The sequence below is a fragment of the Gavia stellata genome, chromosome 1, assembly GCF_030936135.1.
Source record: "Gavia stellata isolate bGavSte3 chromosome 1, bGavSte3.hap2, whole genome shotgun sequence".
Classification (NCBI taxonomy): Eukaryota; Metazoa; Chordata; class Aves; order Gaviiformes; family Gaviidae; genus Gavia; species Gavia stellata.
In genome coordinates this window covers 113258660-113280982 of record NC_082594.1, presented here as the reverse complement: position 1 = coordinate 113280982, position 22323 = coordinate 113258660, and positions in this window count along the sequence as shown.

Genomic DNA, 22323 nt, shown 5'->3' with positions numbered 1-22323 from the left:
TGTATGTCACTTGTTTGTATTTTGGTAATTTGATATTACTGGATGTGGGAAAAGGGAGATTGGGGTGTATATATAATTTGCAAATGAGATTATTTTCTATTTTTGTTTGTGGAGACCTAGGAACAGCGCTATGATGATTACTAAAAAAGAGGTAGTTTAATATACTAACAAATGCCTATGCAAGTCTTCAAGTTGCAAAATCTTACTTTGGTTTCTTAGGCTTTTGTCAGCATGCAGCACTTCACCTCATATACTCTGATCATAATCCAGCCAAATGTCCTCATGATGTTCAAGAAAGGAAGGATTTATGCCCCATTTTTCTGAGTGAAACTTTATACCCCTGGCATATTGCAGGTCTCCAAAATAACTCTGGTCTCCTTTAAGGGATTCAAGAACCTAATTTTCGTAACGTCTTACATTCGCCTCAGTAAAACTCTACGCTGGAGTCAGCATGTGGAACAGCTGGCATGGAAAACTTCACATCTTTCCAGTGCTTTTATTCAGAAATGTAAAAATCTCCATCTGGCCATATGCATTGAAACCTACCAGCCAGTTCTGTTGCTGAGAATTTAAAAGCTATAGCTAAGGTTAACCAGTACATTTTAAATATCACATTCAGATTTTGAAGATCATACAATGTAAAATATTGTTTCACTAATGCACTTTTTGCATTCAGATTGTATGTGAGGTAGAAATGAAAAGTCTTTGCTGAACTTGGACTTAACTGTTCCCTTTATAAAGGTTAGTAAATTTGCAGTGAATGACATCAATCTGGAGTCAACCCTCAAAACTGCCTTGGGGGATTGTATAAAACCTTCCTTTTGATCATGGCCATGATTTTATTTAAAAAATAATAACATCTTGTCTACTCTGCAAAAGTGTGAGGACTTTAAGCAGGTATCTGAAAGCTTCTGTACTATTCTAGCAAAATTAGTTATTGAACTTGAATAATATGCATGTAGGAAGGGATTGCAGGGTAGAGGACCCACTTGAGTCAAGTGTTTCTATGACAGAATTAATACTAGCTACTGTAGCTCTAACTCAGTGTTCTCTGATGTAATTACATGACTTAGGAAACCTTGTGAAGTGATGTTGAACTTGTAATTTTCATTCAGTTTCCTTCTTTTTTTTGGTGATGTCTAGTGCATACAGACTTCAAGTTGAAATAGTGCTTATATATTGAGTGGCAATAGACTATTTTGTTATAAATAGTACTGTACACATTTATAGATTATGGGCAGATAGGGTTACAAAACCAGAATAATATTTTGAATAGCCAGAATAGTAGTCCCTCAAATAGCGCTGGGGGAAAATCCATTATATGTATTCATGTTTACTTTCAAATTGAATGTAAGCTTTTTCTTTTCAGCAAAATGAAGTGTTCAGAATTCTTTCACTCAAATTCATTTTGTCCTGGAATCCTACAAAATAAAAGAGGGGATTGGCCAAAGCTTTTGTATATCACATTGTAAAAATGTGTATTTCTTATTTTCTTGTTTAATCCACTATGTAAAATATGCTTTAAATATCAAGCATGGAAAATGAGCACAACAACAAAGAAGCATCTGTCATTAGCAAAAAAGAAAGAAAGCTAGGTAATAACTCCAGGAAAGAATCTCACTTTCAGGTTAAAGCCAGACCATGAAGGAAGGTGGCTGGACATGGAATTAAAGCTGTGGAATTCTCTAGTGCAGGCATTTTTCCTTAGTAGGTTTAGCCAAAATGTCTATTCCTGTAATTGCTACCCAGGCATTTTTCCTTAGTAGGTTTAGCCAAAATGTCTATTCCTGGAATTGCTACCCAGGCATAGGGCACCTGGTAATTATTGCATTCTGGTCCAGTAAAGGAATGTTTCACAAAGTGAGTGAGTTATGTGGGTTTTACTTCTAAAATAGTGAAGGTGTTTGGGCTAAAAGATTCTAAATACCAGTAAAAAGCGTCGTGTTGTTCAGCACCTCTCCAAAGAAAGAGTTCACAGGTTTTTTGGCTCTAACAAATCAAAATTTTCCTAACCAAAGTTGCCATAAGACACATAACTAGGTACCACATATTGATTCTGTCCTGACAATCACTGTACTTTTAAAAAGCAACCTAGCTGGTTATGTGAGACAATACAGTAATGCCATCTGTGTTTTCAGAATTCGTTAAAAAAGTCAAAGGAGCAATATGGATTTAAAGAACTGCAGAAGCGGCACAAGTTAAAATGTGTTTATGTTCTGGCTGGAGTTTCAGAAGCATGTTTTGAAGTCTCTGCTTCAGATCACATTGGCAGGTGTGGCTGTGGTGTTTGCAGAAAGCCCTAGTGACTGATCTTCACAGAGATGGGGTAACTGCCTACTGGTGACCCAGTCACACCAGTAGGGACTTTCCTCTTGGGAAACCAGATTATTGCAGCACATGAGAACTTCCCTGCCAGCAGAAGGAGAAGTTGCTTCCTTCCAGTGAGTTCTTGTGGGCTCACAATATTCCCTGCCAACTGATGGTTTTATCTGCAGTCCAAAGGCAGAGCACAAGGAAGGCTCTGGAGCTGGTCTGTGACGTCCTTCTGTGCCCAGTTTAATGCTTCTCAGGGCCCATGTAACTACCGGTCTTCCCAGAAAGCTACTGGGTGGAGAATCTGGCAGTGAGGTTGAAGGCTCTGAAAGAGGAGTAGCCTCATGCTTGGTTTGGGTGGAAGGAAGCCAGGCTCCTATTTGATGCCCTGGCACTCGCTCCTGGATCCTCCTGAAAACCAGACAGGTATACACTACCATTTACATCCCAAACTAAGCAATAGGCTTTTGTCCCAGACACCTCACTACGTTGAAAAGGATTGGCTAAAGGTCTTTCTCTTGGAGAAGGTAGTCTGAGGCTGGGAGAGTCATTTAGGGAAATAATTTCTGACAACTGTTAATATACCTAATTCTCATGGCTTAAAATTTTTTGCCTTACAAGTCTACAGCCTTCCTATTATGGAAGTATATTTTAAGTGGGTAATCAGATTTATTTTCAGGGGTAATTTTGCCACAGCAATTCTAGAAAGTTAGTATTTGAAAATGAAGGCAGAGATTTTTCTCAAAACAGTGCTGAGTAATTACGGTCTTCCTGGTGCTCATATATTGCTCTAACTTCATTTTATTACCCAATGCATCTTTTCTTCTTCCAATCAGCTTCAAATAACTCCCATGCTTGAACTTGAGAGCAGAGTGTCAGAGTTATAGGGATGACATTACACAGCCTGTCCTCTAGGCTTTCAAAGCATATTTCTTTTAGGGTGCCAGGAAAACAAATGGAGTACCAACTTCTGTAGGCTGTGGAAGACTAGAAATACTTCCAGGTATCTACTGACTTCAGTTTCAAATCCAATCAGAGAGACTTTTAAGTCAAATGGATTCTTTTCTGATACAGGCACAACCTTGCTCATTTTGAAAGTCTGCCTGTTTGTGGAATCTTTACTTATATTCAGATTTGAAGCTGACAAAATTAAAAAAGTGTAGTATGGAAAATTATGTAATTGGGCACTCTTGTTCCGGGCAATATTTTTATGTCAAAAGAATTTCCTTTTGGGGGAAATATTGCAGAATCACACAGAATCACTAAGGTTGGAAAAGACCTGTAAGATCATTAAGTCCAACCATCAACCTAACACCACCATGCCCATTAAACCATGTCCCACAATGCCACATCCACACGTTCCTGGAACACCTCCAGTGATGGTGACTCCACCACCTCCCTGGGCAGCCTGTTCAATGCTTCACCACTCTCTCAGTAAAGAACTTTTTCCTAATACCCAATCCAAACCCCCCTGGTGCAACTTTGAGGCCGTTTCCTCTTGTCCTGTCACTCGTCACTTGGGAGAAGAGACCAACACCCACCTCTCTGCAACCTCCTTTCAGGTAATTGTCGAGAGCGATGAGGTCTCCCCTCAGCCTCTTCTTCTCCGGACTAAACAACCCCAGTTCCCTCAACCACTCCTCATAAGACTTGTGCTCCAGACCCCTCACCAGCTTCATCGCCCTTCTCTGGACACGCTCCAGCGCCTCAATGTCCTTCTTGTAGTGAGGGGCCCAAAACTGAACACAGTATTTGAGGTGCGGCCTCACCAGCGCCGAGTACAGGGGCACGATCACCTCCCTGCTCCTGCTGGCCACACTATTTCTGATACAGGCCAGGATGCCGTTGGCCTTCTTGGCCACCTGGGCACACTGCTGGCTCATATTCTGCAGGCTGTCAATCAACATCCCCAGGTCTTTTTCTGCCAGGCAGCTTTCCAGCCACTCGTCCCCAAGCCTGTAGCGTTGCATGGGGTTGTTGTGACCCCAGTGCAGGACCTGGCACTTGGCCTTGTTGAACCTCATACAATTCCTAAAGGCTTGAGATAATTTTGGGCACCTGTCAGTAGAAAAAATAAATACTGAACCAATGAGATTAGTGTCATAATCTATTTTTATACTTTATTGTTTTATTACTGAGGATTAGTTTGCCCTGCCAGTGACTGGGGAACATCTTCATCAGTGCTTGGACCGGAGCAGTTATTTTGCCTTCATCTCTATATAGTAATTACTAGTGTAGTGGGGTGGACCTACTGCATATGTGCTTCCCCTATCAGCTGTACTTACTAGAGTTATTATTAATCTGTCATAATGAAGGGGAGGACAAGGAACAGAGGGTGATGGATGGAAGAAGCAGTGACTGTAGCATTGTGTTTGCCATTATATCAGGGTGGTGATGGGTACAGCCAGGGAACAGAAGGTGATGAATAGAAGAAGTGGTGATTGTAGTTTTATTGTTGTTTGCTGTGATTTGAGGGATGTTTTGATGCCTTACTAGCATAAACTATTTTCCATTCAAATGGGGAAACAAGCCTCTCAGGCTAAAGTCCCACAAAAACTTATGCATCCTGAACTTGGATCAAAACTTTAATTTCCTCTCTGAACTACATATGCTAGGGCACGTTAATATGTTTACACTACATTTATTAATTCTGTAGCCTATTTTCTGTGATGTATAAACATCAAAGAGTGGGGATGAAAAAGTGCTCATAAAAATTACCTTTTGCCATAACTCTCACTCAATGTCCTATCATAAAACAACATCCTTATTTGTAACAGGAGTTATAGACTGAGTTACTCTCTGCACTGTATGGTATTTTTACTGTGTAATTACTCTGCTAGTTAACAATGTTTACTACAATGTGATTCGGGGCAGCGTTCTTGCAAGTATCTCTCAGTAAATCAAAGTAGATGTACCAGGGCTGTTAATCAAATTCCTTTGCAAATATTTACAGGCGTATATCAAGCCTGCTGAATTATAGCTACTAAATTGCTGGGAACATACTCATGAAAACAAATCCTGTTTGTATAAGAAAGTAGGCACAATCATTCTTTAAACTGTATGATAAATCTTACTGCTCTGAAAAGGTTGAAAGTCATTTGGGTTTGGCAGAGGTAATGAAATGCATCTTAATAGACTTATGTTCAGCATTGTTAATAAAGAACAGCAGAATATAACCATTTTATGGGTGGGATCAGGTGGGTTCTGTGAAATTAAGGTTTGGTTCTGCAGTTGTTGTTCATTGCCAAAACTCTTATTTCTTTGTGGCAGCAAATCATGCAATAGACTTGCAGACAAATATAGCACCAGAGCTATTATGTTACGGAAAGAAACAAGTCATTTGTTTAGTCAGCAAATGTATGCTTAATAAAGAATACAGATTACTACAACATTTTCAGAATTGCTGTTAGCTTGATTGGTAAAACGGTCTCTCGAAAAAATTTCACTGAACTCAGGAACAATAAAATATAATAGAATTGGTATCCCCAGGGGTTTGCATGATACTGTATAATTGTGAGAAATTAGCCTTACCACAGCAACTCTACCCAAAGGTAGAGTTCTTGTGCAGCTTCTCTTTTAAGATATAGTTAACATTTGAAAATGTGCAATTTTCTTCACTTCTTTTAAAATTTGTTTTAAAAGAAGCAGCTAATTTCCTGTGCAGCTTTGCAGACCCAGAATGCAATCCATGCCTATAAAAAATAAAGCTATGCTACAATAAAGTCTGAATGGTATTTCAAAATTAATATTCAGTGTTCTTTTGTATCGGGGAATATGCATGTCCCAGGTGAAAACTTCTTTCCTTCTGAAGAAAAATAGTTAATTTTTTCTGCCCCTTCTCCCTTTTGTCATAAAAATAATTTTCTTTTGTCCATGGGGACATGTTTGTTCTGTCTCAATACCAGTGCGGAATAAAAATAAATGCCCTTCATATCTTAAAGAACACCTTGTTTATGTCACCTATCTACATTTCCATTACTGTATATGTGCACTGCAATGATTAGACACTGTACACCCAGGGAAGGGGAATGAAGCTATTAAAAATTAATTTGATTCTTACTGTAGGAGTCTTTGTATGGAAAGTCAGCTTTTCCCATCATTTAAAAGTTATTGATGCATACTGACATTTAAATTGTTGAGGTGCTTATTTTTTAGACTTTGACTATATAAGTTAGGGCCCAGTTCTATCAATAAATTTGTAATATTTGATTGTTTTTTCCTAATCAACAGGTAAACAGGCATAAAATGTAATAACAAATAACCAGACATAAAAGCAAAGAATAGACAGTCGTATAAGTCAGTGCCTGCCTGTGACATTCTCTTCTGAGTTATTTGAACTCCAGAGAAACACACTGAAAAGGACTCCCCCATCTCCTATAACAAACAACACGAAAATCTACTCAGGAGATCCACTTGTTCTGCACTACACTGTCTTTCAGAAGAGTCAGAGGGATTCTCATGTGAGGCCCGAGAAGTGGTAAGCTTCACTTGTTATTTGTGTCTATGTGCATTCTAGGAAAATCTATCATATATTATAAAGGATAGAGGAGAGTAAACCCAGTATCTATCCTTCTCCAGCCAGACCGCATTCAAAATGGCCAGAACCTCGAGAAGAGCAAGAGAGCTGCCAGTGCTGCCTTGAAAGCATGACCTCGTTTCATGTAGTCTCTTTTTTCTTGTCGCAAGCACCTCTTTGTTGCCTTGCCTGTCTTTGATGCCAAGTACCCTCCTCCACTGCAAAGCTTCCCTATTCTGCCCTGCACGCGGGTGCCCAGGCCCACAGCCACGGCTAGCACGAGTCAAAAGCTCCCGCCGTTTCAACCCCAAGGGAGCCTCCTTTGCAAATCCCCGTGCTGCACGGCAAATACCATCCAGCTCCTTAAGAGGCCAAAGGGTCTTTTGACAAGGTCTCCGAATTGTTTCATCCGCCTGAGTGCTCCTTTCTGAAGCAAACAATTTTCATGCTCTGAACACCAACATTTATCTCTAGTCCCCAAAGTGCAGCAGCATTTTGAACTTGAAGAATCAATGATGTTACCTAGGTGGATTATTTGAAGACAGTTTTGTTGTTGCTGTGTAACCTTAGTTCAGTGACAGACACTGTATGATGGGGTAATTCTTCTAATTCATTTGCAGCCTCTTTTGTTTGTTTTATCATGTTTCACTAACCTGTCCTTTGCTTCTGATAATAGCTTATATGATCTTTCTTTCAGTTCGATCATCTTATTTGATTACAGAGACATTTGATAATGCTTCTCTGATTTTTCAAATGCAAATACAATAGAATATATGCCAGGGTACTTTAGCTTAGAGCCAAACAGAACTGAAATAAGAAAAAAAGCTGGTCTATGATTTGTAGTCCTTTGACAACACGTGGACTTTGTGTGCCATATGATATTGTTTTAAGTATAAAGCATACCTAAAAGTTGCTTATCTTACTTTAATATTTAAGAAGACAACAGCTAGGTATGAGGGTGGCAGATAAAGCAGTATAAATTATGTAAGCTTGAAAGCAGAAGAATTGCAGTGGAAATCAGCAACCTTGGAACGTATAGCAGTCAGGTCTTTGAACTCAAGAACTAACGTGGAAAAATAACAGCAGAATTATTCTGTGACATTCACACTCTGAGATAACAGCAGAAACAAGTAGAGTGGTTTGAAATTCACCATGTATACCAGGAGTATTTTAAAAAGTGGAATCACCTTTTCTCCCTCGTATTTAATAATAAACATTACTACTCAAGGAAGGATATGCATTTGAAATTTAAAGAAATTCAAGGGGTCACTTTACAGCCACAGTTCCAGAGAAATTCTATTTTGAATAACAAAAAAAAAAGTTTCCTCTTTCCCTAGGATCACATGTTATAATTTGCTTCCAGCTGGTCTCAGAGCCCCAGGAAAGGCTAACCTCCAGGTGCAATGCATTCGGGACACAGCTTCAGTTTGAATTCTCAATTGGGTTCTTGTCGTGTGAGGAATGTTCTGAATATTTACACATGTTTTTTCTTAGAGCAGCATTGTCCTGAAATGTACTATGTTTCTGGAGTGCCATAATTGCTCTGTAGGAGCCATTTGAGTCTTTCAGGTAAATGCAAAACTGATACGAGAGTGTATTGTGTGAATTCCCTTTACTTATCTGACTCACCTTCATTTTTGGAACTGTTATAATATGTTGTGTATATCTGTCATTAAAAGCTCATTCAAAAGCTCATCTGTAAGGTAATAGATTGTGACAGCTTCTTTGTTTATTTTTTGATTATTCCTGGGGCATTAATTGTATAGACCTTGGAATCCATGGATTATTCATCGATCGAGAAAGTGTGCTAGGACTGCAAGATGAAAATCCCCTTGAGAGTTTTATTGGAGATGTTACTGCATTTTCAGTCTCACTTTGAGACAAAATAACATCTCAATCATTTTTATTTTTCTCCTTGAATAGTCAGCACATAGCATTTGAAGAAAGGTCTGTAAAGGTAGTTTCATCACCATTGTGCTAGAAAAGTAATTTCTCTCTCTCTCCCATTTTGGGTGTTGTATGTTTTCTTAGGGAAGCTGTCCCATGGGAGTGTGTCTGTGTGTCTCTGCAGGTGCCCTTGCTGGGCAGCTAGGAGAGTTGTAGCAGCTGGTTAGAAGGGGGAGAAAGAACCATATTGAAAGCAATGATTTCTTCCTTAGGACAGTGAGAGAAATCATCACAGGAACTCACAGGCGTGCTCAAGTGTTTTCATAGGGTGGAGTTGATTGCATAGAGCTTTCATTTTGAGCAATTAGTTGTTCATTTAGATTCATTTCTTGTTTCACTACATTTTTGGATAAAAAAAATTATTTGTTGACTTGGCAAACCCAACACAAATTAAAAGAAAAAAAACCTACTAAATTTCTAATAGCTTTATTTAACTTTTTAATTTACTTTGTACAATTTACACAGTTTTAAGGTTTTTGCAGTTGATTGCAGGGGTGAGGTGGGTGGAGCTAAGATCTGAGATCCTTAGAAAACTCCTCAGGGACAGGAATCTTTTACTTCCAAGTTCTGACTGCTACTACCACACCAGGACATGAAGGGAATTCATCTCTCCCTTCTTGATGTAATTTGAGTGTGAATTTGGTCTTCCTAAGGAAGGAAGATCAAATATCTTCTATCCAAGCACAAATAAAGAAAGGGAAGTGGAGAGAATAATACTGTTTGACATTGTCAGAGGTAACATGTAACCTACTGCTAAGCATATGTTACAGACCTACCTATGTCAATATGCAGAGAGTGCGTCTATTATAGTCCCATCTAGAGACCTCAATTCTTCATTTCAGACAGTAGCAATTGAAATTTTCAGCTTTAGAGATATACCTGTAGCTTGACAGCCTTGACCTCAGTCTGTACGCAACTGATTAAATGTGCTCATTCAGGCTGTAGACTGTGCAAAGAAGGACTTCTGTATTGCTTAAGTGCACCCCATCTTCGAGTCTTTGTTAGAGGGGAAATAGCAGCAAATGGAGGAAGAAGGTATCAATTAGGGCTTACTAATGAGTCTAACTGCTCTTTGATACAATGAGCATGGCTGGCTGCAGGTGGACCTAAGCTGCCTCTGCTTGTTCTCCATGCTTGGTTAGGTATGAGTCTACTATTCCTGGGTGGGTTAGCTAGCTATCATCCATTTGGCTCCAATAGTTTTACAATACTAGTGATCACAATAAATTACGTGCACTAACATGACGAATAACCTGATGAGGACAGTTATTTTGTAGCGAAGCTAAGCACCACATGAACAAGGAATAGAAGAGCATATATTAGAGATTTTATTTGACAGGTTAATGTACCATAAAATTTTGTTGGTCTTTGAGAGAGAGAGGTTCAGAGATGCTGTTAGAGAAGAGAAGAGAACCAGTGTCTGCTAGAGTCTTGTAGCTCCTCATTATAATGTCCTCACAGGACCAACAAGAGATGAAATTGGAGGAAGAGCATGTAAGATTTTTTTCAGTGAAGTTTTTTTTTCCCCCTTTGAAAAATTTTGATAGTCATACAAGTTGAAGGTTTTCTCTATATTTGTCAGGAATTTCTTTCTGATTTTGCTAAAAAACTGTATTCTAGACCTAAATGTTGTGTCTATTTAAAAAGACTGAAAAAAAACCCCCACAAACTTTAAAACTGCAGTGATTATGGGTCCAAGACTAGCTGTGAAATAACTGATCTGGAGGAAAGTACAGTCACTCTCTACCCTTGCAAAGCTCACAATCAAACAGCTGTTGTTACAGTTGTGCACTGGACATGTTTAGCACCATAATTTTAGTAGGTTTTATTGTCTTCCCCTCAGACAGATATAAGCATCGTGTATTTGTTCTTTATACATTGTTCATGCCTGGAAATCAATAGGAAAGTTCCGACAATGCAGTAGTATTATTTCCTCATGTTTTGAAACAAAATCCCTTCGTAATGCTTGAAACACCTTCAAATGATTTCTCCTGTCCTGTTTACCTTCTAAGGGCAATAATATGCCCATAATTTTTTTCTTTTTTCTTTTTTTTCTTTTAAAGGTAGAGCTTCCTACTGAAATCGATAGGGAGTTTGCTTAGAAATCAATAGGATGATATGGCCCTGAAACTTAAGACAATGGTGGCTCTCTAATCATATCAGAAAAGGTGGTTAAGATACCACAAACAAACCACTAATCCGCAGGCAAAGGAATGGGTGCTAAATTAAGAGCAACCATCTTTACCAGAGCCTAACTCCATTTAACTTCGGTGGGAGCTTTGCCTGCAAGAGAGCAGCAGAATGAAGTAAGAAATGTGAAGCAATGTCATCAGATTTATTAATCAAACATTGGTTGCTGAGCTAAGGTCACTTACCAAGAGCAGGTTGGTCTTTAAATAAACTACACAGGCAACATCACTGATTTCTTGGTTGAAAGAACTTCTGGTCCTTGGGGACTGGGAAAGCAAGAAATGAATGCGGATGTTCAGAGCATCAAACTGCCTGTTCCCAAATGAACAGGCTAAACTGATGAAACAATTCCAAGTCTTTCTCAAAAGACCTTTTGGACCTCCAAAAAGCTGACTGGACTTTTACAAGCATAGCAGGGATTTACAGAATTACTCCTGTGGGAAGTAAGCAAGTAGAGGGTACAGACTGCTTCTGGTTATTCCAAACCTTCTCCTAGTCCTAAAGGATTGCATTTGGATATTTTTTTCAGTAAGCTGAAAACAAATAAGCAACTTTAACATTTCTTATCAACCTTATTTTTTCCCTTTTGCAATCTACAGCTCTGATTCTTGAAATCTGTGTGAGTCCCCCAGATGTTTTCAGCAGACCTTTGTACCCATAGGGGACAAAAGCTAAAAGGACCCAGGCTAAGAATTTTTTTTTGGTGACTGAGTAGTAATAAAGCCAATTAGAAGCTCTCAATAATAGTTTTGTAAGCAGTACAGCAAAGATGGAGATGGCCATATTTAAATAAAACTGTAGAAACTGAAGACTATAGTTCCCCTTTAAAATGTAGTAATAAATTTATTTACAGTATTAAAGATACTTCTGAAAAAATTAGTCTCAAGGGAAAATGTAGGCAGAAAATGTATGTATATGGTTGCTCTTAAAGAGGTGGTACTTCTGTTATCTCCTATATCTAGTTGTATCCTAGCTCTACGCTTAAGGTTAGAAAACTGGTCACACAATGAATTTGGTTTTTATTACTCCTCTTGGCTACTTTTACTTCATTCCTAAAAGTGATTTTAAAGAGTTATCACAGTTTTCAAAGGCTGGAAGACGAATTTGAATCCAGATTAGTAGTTAAGCCTGTGAGTCAAGAATGATTTATTTTCTAAAATCTGATTATATTATTTTGCCAATCAATACTGAGCAAGGCTTTTGTTCATCTTCCACACATGGTCACTACTGCAAATAAGTAAGTTTAATTTGCTTTGTAAGCTTGCTACGAGAGGCCCAGTGGAGAGCAAGGGCTGTAAAGAACCTCCTGCATTTGTGGTTTTATTAAAAATTGTTTTCTCCAGAGAATTCTCAGCCTGTTGGATTAAAAATGTAAAGAGACCTTTTACTCTAACTATCTCACAGTTATCCCCTTAGTAAAGTTTGCTTTTGTGATAATTACATTTTACCATCTACAGTAGTTTACTAAATGAACAGCTTTTCTCTGCTGCTTCTAGCCTTGACCGTTTTCCTCTGATAATTTGTGGTTACAATGAAATCTTTAGAAACATGTGTTTGCCTTCCTTCTGTTTGTTGTTTTCCTTCTTTTGTTTCGATAGCAAATGATTTTGTTTGTGGTTCTGGTGATTATGGACCACAGGACTAATTTAGGAATTATGTCTGAAGTAACATAGCATTGACACTGCTGTTTCCATTGAGAAGAAAACTGCAGGCCCATTCATTTTCCCTGTTCATAGAAAAGGAACCATTCTCCATTAAGGAAGGAGTTCTCAGCTTCCAGGATGCCCTGAAGAGGCAGAACTTCAGGATAACATCCTCTCCAACACTAACATTTTTTGATGGAAATATTTCATGTGTGAACGTGTGCATGATCTCACCCTACAGAAATTTTGCGCTTTTTTTCAACTTTGTAGCAAATAAAGAACCTCTGCTTGCATGTAAAACTGTAAAACTATTATTACTATATCAAACAATAATGCTTATTAATACTGATCATTTTTGATCAAAAAAAAATCCAAACTATTTCCTATGGTAATGGCATCATTGTTCTTTGAACAAAGAAGCAGGTAGAACTTTGAATACATCAATCTAACCAGGCACCTCTATATAAAATGCAAATAAATATTTTTCTCATTTTAGTTCAATGAATTTTTTTTTTAATATTAAAGCAAGTTTGTTTAATTTTTTGCAGTCCATCTGATTCCAAATCATATTTTGGTATGACTGCTTTACACTGAAAAATGTGAATCACAACAAACTTGATGCAAACCCACTTTCACTTATAAATCAGGATGACTAACATGTAAAATCTTTGAGTGTGAATTAAAACCCAGCTCTAAGTCTCTGATTTTTGTGAATACTTGTGAATGACGTGAGAATTTCTGCTCCACCTCTGTTGCTTAATCAGGTCTGCTAATTTCTGAAAGAAGCTACTCGGAAAGAGCTGACAGAGGACAGAATTAAAGAAAAACCACAACACTCTTGGCTGATTAAAAATAAAGCTGGGATTTGAAATCCTTAAAATAAATATTTTCCTACCTGCACTTCAAAGGCAGTCTTCTATTGCTGAATGGAGCTATGAACCTTCAGCCTCCTAAATTCCTAGTAACCTGGGCCATCAGCAATATACACCACTGAATTAAATTTTCTAAAATTATTTCTGTATAATCCCTGTGATTTGGAACTTTGCTATTTCTGCAAATGTAAGTCACAATCTTGGGCACAAAATTCAGAATGTACTAGTAAATTTGTATGCTGAGTAAATCTGAGTGTGAAGCTATAAAATAAATAATCGGGAAAAGAGCTCAGTACAGGCTGAGATCTTTCTTAAAAGTTCAACCATAAGAATGTCCCAGCTGTCTTACAAATAGGGCCAAAAATATTTTTCGTAGTGGGACATATTAATCTAGATATTAGTATGCAGTACTTGAAAAGTTTGTGATATATATAACTATGACCTCCAGTCTCTCCAGTAATACTATTGCAATCACTAATTTCCAACAAAAAGCTACTCTGTCAGGTCAGTCAGAACAGAGATGCAAACCATTTATATTTTCTTTATGTTTGAGAAGTGTGTCTTTGGTTGTGTAGCTCAGGTGCTGCAAAGAGGCAACACAGTTTTTCAGGAAACTTGGCCTCCCTTAGAAGAATGATACCGTTCCAGTCTTCTTGACCACTTCCACTTTTGTTCCTTGAACCTTTCAGCACGGGATTTCATGGTAAGTGCAAATCTAAAGTGTCTTGGATGGTGAATCCCCTTGCTTCTGGCTTACACGATTCTAGAATAGTATCAACCATCAGATGTTTTCTTTATTGTAAACTTACAGTGCTGTTTTTTTTTCCCTTTGGTATTTTTTTTTCTGAAGTTGTGCTTAAATATACAACCTGTATTCCAGTGAAACACTGGAACAGGCTGCCCAGGGAAGTGGTGGAGTCACCATCACTGGAGGTGTTGAAGGAATGTGTGGACGTGGCACTGTGGGACATGGTTTAGTGGGCATGGTGGTGTTGGTTTGTGGTGGGACTTGATGATCTTACAGGTCTTTTCCAACCGTAGTGATTCTGTGATTTAATTGCTAATGGTCTTGTCATACATGTTATAGCCTTTGTTAGAAAGCACATTAATAATTCAACAGTACTGGTAGTTGGACGAGACATGTTTCTTCATCACAGCCCCTCATATTAACTTTCTCCCTGTCTTTCCCAAGATCGTAGTATAAATTTACTATGAAGCATGAATCAGCCTTGCTGAACTCTGTAAAATGGGTTTCAAGGCCAAGTACAGTTGTCCTATGTTATCTGGGGGCGAGGGAGGGGTGTATGTCTCATGTAGGGGAGAACAAAACCACGCTGTCTTATGCCATCCTCAGTAAAGCCTCTAGACATGACTGCATGGTTGATAGCGTAAGAGACAAATGCTTTTCCTTTGCCACAAGATTATTGAGCAATTCTACCATTTTTCATGCTAAGTCTCAATATGGACTAATGTGTCTATTCCCCCCACTCTCAAAAAAAAGTCACAAATTCTCATGCTGAAGGTGGAAGTTGTGTGCTTGAATCTAGGCATGTGTTAACAGGGAGTCAGGAATCTTAGCCAGCTGGTACATACGCTTTTGTTTTTCTTTCCTTGCAAGACAAAAGAGTGTGGCTGGATTAAAGTTTTAGCAGTCTAACAGTTTAAGCCCCCAAATTGTCACACATTCTCGGCTAAAACAAGGAATATTGTATTCCTTACGGCTACTCTGCGTATCATCACCACTGCATCAAGCAAGAACATAACAGTGGCAAGTCTACATTAAAATCACATTAATGATGTGCCGAACAAGAAAGCTGGGGAAATTGGAGACAAGGCAGTCCCTAATCCCCTCTCTGGCTGTAAAATTCTCAGCTGGCAGAAATCGGGAATCCAGGCACAGTGCTGCTTAAATGCCCCTGTTAAAGGCTGTAAGCAGAGTATCTGTAAGAATAGGCAGCGTGGAGCAATTTACTTGCTTTTTTAAAAAGCATTTGAACGTTTTGCAGTCACTCAAATAGTGGTGAACTTCAATTCATCTATGAAAATAAAAATTCTGAACTATTTTGCATGAACAACTGATGTCTTTATACTGATAAATACTACAGTACTGTAACTCAGTGCAGGTAATCTCCACCCTGAAAGAGCATACAGTCTAAACAGACAAAATGAATAAAAGGTAAGAAATGCATTGTTATTCTTCCCTTTTTAGAGAAGGGGAAACCAAAGCACTGAAAGGTTAAGTGGCTTGTCTCTGGTCACACAGGGAGACCATGGCAGGGCTGTGAATTAAATGCCTCTTCCTGTAAGAACTGCACTGTCTCCTTAGGAAATATGAATAGCAGAAAGGAGGGAACCTACCTAGCACAAATTTACTGTATGGTACTTGAATAACATGGCAGGTAGCACTGGAGCTGAAATAATGAACTGATAGCTGACAATGGACAAAAATGTATTGTAACACTAAAGAATGTGAGAAACTTGGTAGTTTCTTCTCCCTCTCTAAAGCCTTTTTCCTCATGGCAACAAAATGTATGTATTTGCTCTGTCAGTCCCTTCACCCTTTCGCTTGCGACCGATCTTTACATAAAGGGAGCACTTCTGAGGATACCGCGTTCCTGTGCCCGTTGTCAAAACTCGCCACCCGAGCAGGGGGGAGAGCCTTCGATTTAGATCCAGAAAGGCTGTGCTGAGAGCTCCGTGGCTACCTGTTCTGCTTGGCTGGCCAAACAGCACACGTGGCTGGCACTGAGGACACCAAGTCCTGCCCCTTGCAGCTCCCATATGCAGGGAGGATCTGTGTGCCGGGCTGCTTGGGCAGAGGGATGCCCACAGGTGCGGGGGAATGAGGCAGAACTGCAGGAGGTCTGCAGGAGGTCCCCCCACGGCTGTGCATGGGGCACCGCATGGGTTGTCTGGCACGGAAAGCCTCTTGATGGTGGCGGACTCTGGCCCATACGTAAAGAAGAACAATCTAAAATAATTTTAGTCTGTTCCTTATGGGGTTCATTATGGTTTTCTTCTTATTTGCTCTAGCTATTTTTTCTTCCTTCCCCGTTTGCCCTAGGCAGTTGAAGTAGTGCTCCTAATTGTTTTCACTTTACACAAGTATAAATTCACAGCTTGACATTGAGGTTCATACTTGGTAGAGTTTGGTTTTATTATTTCAGACTTTACAAGCAAGGGAAGTTGGCCTAATTTCAACAACTGCCAAAGCTACCTGAGCTGCGCAAAAACAATTACATGACTAGTAATTAGCTAAACCTTGATAACAGGTAGTTTGATTAGCTAGTGTGAAACAACCATATCAAACCAAGAATTTCCCAAAGCATCTAATTGAGCTTAAGGCCATTTAAACTTCAGTAACTTCCTGTAAAAACCCTCAGCTACAGCTTTTCATTTTATAGTTGCAAATAATGTAAGTAACAATACTTTTGAAGTTTATAGACTAGACAGATTCTTATGCAAGCGAACAGTGTTTTCCATTCAGTGTTTCAAAGATGTGGCCTTGAACTTCTTGATTATTTATAAGGCAGTTTTTTCCTTTCCCTTCTATTTCTGTAGGTCGGACATTGTACAATGTGTACGGACCTCTAACATAAGGTTCTTTCAAGTTGTTTGCGCAAAACACATTATATTTAATGCAAACAGGTCTTTGTCTCTCCAGATAATTTACTGAAGTAGCTGGAAGGATATCAACTTTCCAACAATTGTTTTCTTGTCAAGATTTTTTTTTTTGTTTATTTCTTTCAGCTAGAGGTTCTTCCCTAGAAATGACAAAGGGCAGGTACTTCAGCTCCTCATGGTGATTTATAGACATATTTTAAAAATGTAACTTTCAGGAGTCATGTGTTCATGTGAAAACAAAACAGGGTACCCATCTTGATTAGTAAAGAAATTTGAAATGTCTGGTATGTTTTCTTTTATTAATCGTATCGCTCTGTATACACATAAATAGCGTTTTTCAGTATCTTCCTATGGAGAAATGCATTATTTTCCTTCTGTATTTGCAGTTGTAAAAATGCTTGTTTGCCTGCACATTTGTTGTCAGGCTCTTTTTCATGCTAAGAGAAAGAAACAAGAGGAATAAAGGAGCCCAAAAGAAGCCAGTATTTCTTCAGAGAAGAGGATGGGCTGGGGTAACTTGAGAAACAAGCTTTTCCTTACGAAACAATGATAAGCAATAAGGAGTTGGATAATTCAGTGCTTTATCTTTTTGCCTGCTGTAACTAAACTAAGAAAAGAATTCAATAGAAAATCAGATATGCAATTGCTCTTCCACTTCCAGTGGTGTGAAAAGAAAGGAAAAAAGGATATGGCAGCTCTTTGTCAAGAAGCAATCTACATGTCAAAAGAAGCATTATTCAAATTGTTTGATGAAGAAGCATCAACTTAAATTCCTGGATCTAGTGTGTGTGACCCAGGCTTTTCCTGTCTCCTGCGTGTGAACATGAACTCTGAAGGCACTTCTCTGCTCTGACACATGCTGGCTACCTGTTCTTTATTGTACCACTTGTCATGCAGAGAAGCACAATCGCTCGGAGATGAGGAAATGTTATTACTGCTTGATACTGAAGGATAGGCTCAACAATTTCTCTAGCTTCTCTGTAACATACTCTTTGCTCCTTAAATGTCCTGGACTTCTTTGCTTGTTTTCAACTCCCCACACTAAAGCTGTAGATGGCTGTGGTCAAGGGGCTTTCTCTGAGAACATGGGCGAAGGACAGTAGGATTGCTCTGGTACTCTCAGTGCTAGAATTAGAAATAGCTGCTTCTTGCTGTGCTTCATTTCACCTACCACATTCTTTCAGTGAAACAAAAAGCTTTGCTCTCTTTCTGGGCATTAAAACATCAGCATCTTCTCTGGAAGGGAAGAAACCGGGAACTGGAAATAATTTCCGTGAAAGTTGTGTCCCTTATACCTCGGTAAAATTTAACTATTGGGATCTTCCATTTTTAAAATTTTGTGTGAATCACACAAAATCTCCCTTTCTGTTTAAACAGCTTCTTAATACCATTTCGCCACGCTTTCTCGAGTGCCCACCGCGACTTGTTTTGTTTGTTTGTTTGATCCTGGGCCACAGGTATGTTTCAAAAACTGGTTTGTGGGAAATGCTTCCTATGCTTTATATAAGTGACTCCAGGTGGCATAGCCTGTGTATTCAAATTGGATGCTACTCCAGTACCATTTGTCTGCTGTTTTCAGCAATGTCTGAAGATACCATCTCAGACCTTTCTAGCAGCACACTTGGACTGATGAAGCTGTCTTTATATGTGCACGCCTGCAAGTCAGATCAAATGTCTATACCTAGTGGAAAATTTTGCTGCTAGACACTTGACACTAATGAAATACATGGAACACATTTCTGCATGCCATGTGCTGCATATGTCTGAGCAAAAGAATCAGCTCTCTGTTTTTAAGTATGTGCATAACAAGGGACAGCAGGATGTTCCTGGTTAAAAAAGCACACTACTCTTTTCTCCGGTTTTGTTTCTGGCTGGCAACTTTTGAAAAACATTTGAAAAGTTTAAAGAATGGCATATTATTATGCACTGCAGAAGGGGAAGTTTATTGGCATGCACTTTGTGGTGACCCGTGATCAAAAGGCTGGACTTACCCTTGTTTAATGTGCTTATGAGCATGTATACTTGACCAAGGTTGGCTTTTATGAGTTTTGCCTTTAGAGGTGCTGGCATGATATGCTGAGTAGAGAGAGGCTGCAAAAGAGAGAGAATAATTTTTTTTCCTCCTCTTCTGTTTTCCTCTGCTGTATACAGATCTCCTGCTGGTTAGAGTTTGCATCTGAGATGTGCATGTTCAGATTTCTGCTCTGAACTGGGTGGGAAAAAGGTTTAGATCCTGGATCTAAATGCTGTAGTGAGCTCTGGTCACAGGTCATCTTGGACATGAGCCGTTTCTCTATGAAATTCCCGTTCGATGTTTTCCATTAGAAACTGCTTTGTTAGAAACTAACAATTCAAAGCAAAAGTAAGAAACTCTTCCTCCGCATCCCATGCACCTCTGCTCTATAGCAGTTCTTGGAAATGGTAAGGAAAAGGATGACCCAGCAGTTCATGATTGATAAGGCAAGAAAAATGAAAGCAAGGGCTTTTGAGACAACTGTCCCATTTAATTTCTGTACATTCCTTTTCTTTTCAGTAACGGTGCCTGCTACTGAAACACTCCCAGTTTTTCTGCCAATATTCAAGGAAAAGCTTTTCCTGTCTTAACTAAACTTCTCCTTTTAACTTAACTGAAATTCTGCATCCTAATGATGATTTACTTTAAATCAGGCTTGTTTCATAAAAAGAAAGTACAATCATTTTAACTCTCTGCATCAGATAGGTCGATCATCCAAGTGAAACTAAATAAAATAGAGAGGGCATTTGTGGGGATTTTTCTTGGTTTTGCTGTTTGAAATCTAGCCTAAAGAGAAAGGAAGTCATTTTGTCCTCTGTCCAGTAATGTATATGGCCTATATGAAATAATGTATGTAACTATTTTAAGCTACAGCTGCTTTGTACTTGTTGCTTTTGACAGTTGATCAAATATAAGCCTACAGAAACAGTTTTTTCTAGCTGGCTCCAATACTGCAAGCAGATCTATACAGATTGCTCTTTTCACTTGTAGGGAACGTCAGCGGCCTTCTGTGCACCTCATAGGCTTCAGCGAAGATACAAGAGGGGATAAATTTGGCCCGTTCTTTTCCCATTGTCATCTTCTGTGTGTAGAGTTCACATACTCACTTTGATACAACATCCAAAAAATTTACAACTCAGGATACATAAAATCTGAGACTTCATTCTGATATATTAAAATATGAATATATATTTTAAATTATTATTTTATTGTTACATTTTTCCAATTATGATTTTTTAACAGTCAAATTGGTGAATTGAATATAACTTTGATAGTTTACTAATTGCTAGCATGACTTATGCCTTTCCCAAGAAGTTTTGTTTTGCTCATAAGAACGATGCTACTGAGATCCTGTGCAGGATTCAGTTCATCTGCCACCGAGACTGATCATACAACATTAGTCACTTTACGGTTCAGGCCTCTAAAAAGTGGATTTTTGTAGCATTGGGGAACTTTTATACACATCAGTCTTACCTGTTTGGATACCTTTTTTTCATTCAAGTGCATTCAGACTATGTGCAACTTAATTTCTGATGTAAAGATTGTGACCACACTGGCTCGGGCATTTGGCTTTTGTCTTACCTCAGAAAGTTCTCATATTTATTTGAAGGGATAATATGTAGGGTTTTCCCAATTTTATAATTTTTCTAGTAGATTTAAACTTATCTCTTTATTCTCTTTTCCTCAGCAACATCAACATTTTATGAACAAACCATATTGCTAGAGACTTAGGAAATAATACTCACTTTAATGCCCTTGTGAAATACTCTTGGATGATGACAGACATAATATAAAAAAGACATCAAGTTGCCAGTATTTGACAAAAAGTATTATGAAAATAAGTCCTAGTCCTACCTCCTTGTTATCCAACAGGACCTGTCCCTCAGCCTGCTTCCTGAGGGACAGAAGAGGCAGCAAAAGCTAAGGGTTTGGGGATTTCCTTTCCAAGAATAGTGTATAAATTTGAGATGAGAGATCATAATAGTGCTTCTATCTTCAAGTTGACTTTAACTGTGATTTTAATGCAGGTAAAAACGTGTGGAAATTATGAAATGAAGCAGCAACTGGATTTGGGAAATTGTCGAAGTGTCCTAGGATTATATCATATCTCTATGCAGAAGAGTGGAAGGTCATTTTCAATTCAGATTTTCTTCTACAACTTGCCAACTCTTTCTGTAAGTATTTGGTAATTTGGGGGTTAAATTTGCTAATATTTTCAGGGAAACTGACAGTGAAATTATTCAAATAAAATACTGTCTGGTTCTATAGCAACGACAGGTACCACTCCTCTTCCAATGTCACATTGTTTTCTCACATTTCTAATTTGGTGGTCAGATGGTGGTCCACAGGTAATATATCAAAACGTTTCTCCCCTCTAATTTCATTTGTCTCTGCAAAGATTCTTGCAAATTTATTCCACGGAAAGACTGACAAAAGTAACTTTCCCAATTTATCTTTCCTTCCCCTGAAGGATTATCTCCTCCCTGCTGTAGATAGTGACATTTCTGGTTTGTTCTCTGCTGTTTTTTGGCTGTTTGGCTTGGACTTTTTGAAACCATTCTTGATTCCTTCATCAGTGTTTTATCCTCACTCTCCTTTGGTTCATTTCTTCCCACGCTAAATAAATGCTGGCGTCCCGTTTGCCTCTGCCTGGAGTGTATCAACTGTGTTTCCATTCCAGATTTTCTAAAATTTATCTTCAATCCCTGGTAATCTACTTTTCCCGATGATTTCCAAGCCTTTTATTTTTGTTTCCTAGCCAAAGCTGTATTTCCTGAGCTGCTAATTGCCTCTGATGCTGTCACTCATAGTTGTCCCAGGATTTGTACTTTTGCTGGCTTTCTTGCCTCTGTTCTCAATAGATCATCCTCTGACTCTTCTTTCAATGTATAAACAGAATTCTTCTCCTCACCTTCCCTCTTGACACTATAATGTTTTGCAATAATTACAGGCAAGAACTTCTAGACCCAAAAACTTAAGCAAGGTTAAGCTTAGTATGTTCACATAGGATGGATCTTAAAAAAGTAAGTGGATTAGTTTTCTGTAAGAATCAGAAGTATTTGTAATACATATTTAGAGGATAACGATGTTATTTTAAAATAGTAATGTGTGGAAAAATAGGGAACTACAGTAAAATACTTCCCTGATTGTAATAAAGGGTATAACTGACAAGGGAACGTTAGAGGCATACACATGGTAAATTAC